The sequence below is a fragment of the Littorina saxatilis genome, linkage group LG2, assembly GCF_037325665.1.
Source record: "Littorina saxatilis isolate snail1 linkage group LG2, US_GU_Lsax_2.0, whole genome shotgun sequence".
Classification (NCBI taxonomy): Eukaryota; Metazoa; Mollusca; class Gastropoda; order Littorinimorpha; family Littorinidae; genus Littorina; species Littorina saxatilis.
This window is the reverse complement of record NC_090246.1, coordinates 99,903,255-99,905,754: the sequence shown is the minus strand read 5'-3', so window position 1 is coordinate 99,905,754 and position 2,500 is coordinate 99,903,255. Positions and strand designations below refer to the sequence as shown.

The following is a 2,500-nucleotide window of genomic DNA, read 5'->3' as shown; positions in this document are numbered from 1 at the left end:
TACTGCAGCATTCTTGATTTCAATTTTACTGCAGTAAAAAACGTTGCTCTCGCGAAAGATGACATTATGCAGAAATGATGCAGAAAAGACAGTTTTTCTCCAGCATTTCTGTTTTTCTGCAGAATAACTGAATAAAGTCATAATCCGCTAAGGATACGTAAGTTATGTGGCAACTGCTGGTGTTGCTACCCAAGCTTTTACTAACTCAAAGCTGTCTGTGTCTGAACTTTACTTGTAGACACGTGACAATAACAAAGGACGATCATGGAAATGAAGTTTCTGAAGAAAAAGAAGAAGGAAACATTTCATAATGGCCACACCGATGCTGTTAGCCAAATACGTGAACTTGTAGTCACTCCAGCAAATAGAGATCGCAGTTAACTTGAGCGGTAATTCCCGTTTACCGGTACTTAAAAATCCAAATATACCTGTGATGAATCGGTCATATCGATGGATATTTCATTCGGCAGACTTTCTCCACTATTGTATCACTATTGTATCAGTCACTGCATGACAGCATGTTACTATCAATTTGACTTGCTCACGTGACAGAGTGATCGGTTTCTCGGATGGGCAGGATTCGTACTTGTAAAAACCATATCGGTGTAGTCGGAAAAATGGCTGCCGCGATTACGGAATAAGTATTTCAGTTGCAAAATCTAACCCTCACGTTGAGCTTCAGTCATGTATTATAAGACTAACAAAGTGGACGTCGGCCGACTGAGGCCGGCTGACAGTCAATACCATGAGTTGATCGATCTATACGTCGTACGAAGAAGAAGAAGAAGAAGAAGATCGATCTATAAAGCGAGGTGAAACAGTTTCTTACTGCGAACGGAGAAAGCAAGGAGCGAGACAGTGAACTGCATACACGCCTATGGCGATGATTACTATTACCCAATATTGACGGACTGTGTGATGATATCTTCTGCTATGGAAATGTCGTCGATATCACTTTTGCACTGAGCTCAGTTTTGCCCAATTGACCAATGGAAATCCACGTAACATATGAAATAGCAATAGGGACTGCTAATAATTGTGTGTGGCACACCCTCAATGGAGTTCAAAAACTGCTATGTCACTGGCAGCACCGGTCGGATACACGAGGTACGTATTTACATGAATCTATCCTATGTATGTATGTAATAGCCTATAAATGGTCGCTGTTCGACTCGCTATGTACACTGATGCACTGAGTAACTATCAACATGCCAGTCAGTTGTCATAGCTACACACTGCTTTGCTCTTGTCACTACGCGTTCATCAGCCGATATTCTTGTGTAAGAGTTGTCGAACTGCCTTTAGTTTATACTTGGCACGGTTTCAGTTGCACTGTTGTGATCTGAGTTTTCAGCTTCGCTGGGTCTTTCTGTGCACAGGTTTACCTTCACGTCTTCAGCTAATATTGATCCGTGTCCGGGTCGTTCTCAACACCAACGTGACCACGTGGCTTTTCAGTTTCCATTATTGACAGCTGACTTTGCGTCAGCGTACACGTGAGTTTTCTTAAAACGCTGATGTGTGTGTGTGTGTGTGTGTGTGTGTGTGTTTGTGTGTGTGTGTGTGTGTGTGTGTTGTGTATGTGTGTGTGTAATGTGTGTGTGTGTGTGTGTGAGTTGTGTGTATGCCGGGTGTGTGTGTTGTGTGTGTGTGTGTTGTGTATGTGTGTGTGTAATGTGTGTGTGTGTGTGTGTGAGAGTTGTGTGTATGCCGGGTGTGTGTGTGTGTGTCAGTGGTTGTGTGTGTCCAGTGTGTGGTTGTGTCCTGATGTTAGTGTGTGTGTGTAGGTGTGTGTCCATAGTTGGTGTGTGTGTGTGCGTGTGTGTGTGTGTGTGTGTATGTGTGTGTGATTGTGTGAGTGGTGGTTGTGTGTGTTAGAGTGTGTGTGGGTGTGTGTTTTAGAGTTTGTGAGTGTGTTTGTGTGTGTGTGTGTGTGAGTGTGTGTGTATGTGCGCGCGCGCGTGTGTGTGTGTGCCGTGTGTGTGTGTGTAAAACAGGAAGCTAACTTGCGAACGGCTGCATATGTGTCCGGCATCTTGAACACGCGGCCAGTACCGTGTAACTGGCCTTGAGACCGATCGATTCAAGGGGGGCAATCTCAGTCATCTGAAAGAGGGAAATCCAAACGCAATCCGCCTTGTTCGATTTTATGGGCTTGGACGATAGAGAAAAATAAGAAAAGCAAAAGCTGGAGTCCAGTCTGGACGAAACTGCTATCAAGAACGCAGAATTGATTTTTTCTGATTTTTCTTTAGCCGTAAGCGCCATGTTTATCGGAGCAGGAAACTCTTCCAGAGTGAGGCCCCTTTGTTGGTTTCACTGCAGCCGCCAGCAGTTATGAGAAATTCGAAATGAGAAATGGCGCTTACGGCTAAAAAAAAAACTCAAAAAAAAATCAACTCTGCGTTCTTGATAGCAGTTTCGTCCAGACTGGACTCCAGCTTTTGCTTTTCTTATTTTTCTCTATCGTCCAAGCCCATAAAATCGAACAAGGCGGATT

The 2,500-nt window shown here is 43.9% G+C and overlaps 1 protein-coding gene across 2 annotated transcripts in view; it reads left to right on the top strand.

Moving 5' to 3' along the window:
• The first annotated feature begins 92 nt into the window (after positions 1-92).
• Positions 93-2,500, top strand: part of LOC138960320 (protein unc-93 homolog A-like) — a 56,844-nt gene continuing 54,436 nt past the window's right edge. The window contains exons 1-2 of one of the 2 annotated variants that reach the window (XM_070332169.1): positions 93-1,107; positions 1,380-1,496. The gene's annotated coding sequence lies outside the window, so the exon portion shown is untranslated. The remainder of the gene's footprint in view (positions 1,108-1,379; positions 1,497-2,500) is intronic. The other variant, XM_070332170.1, reaches the window with a different exon arrangement.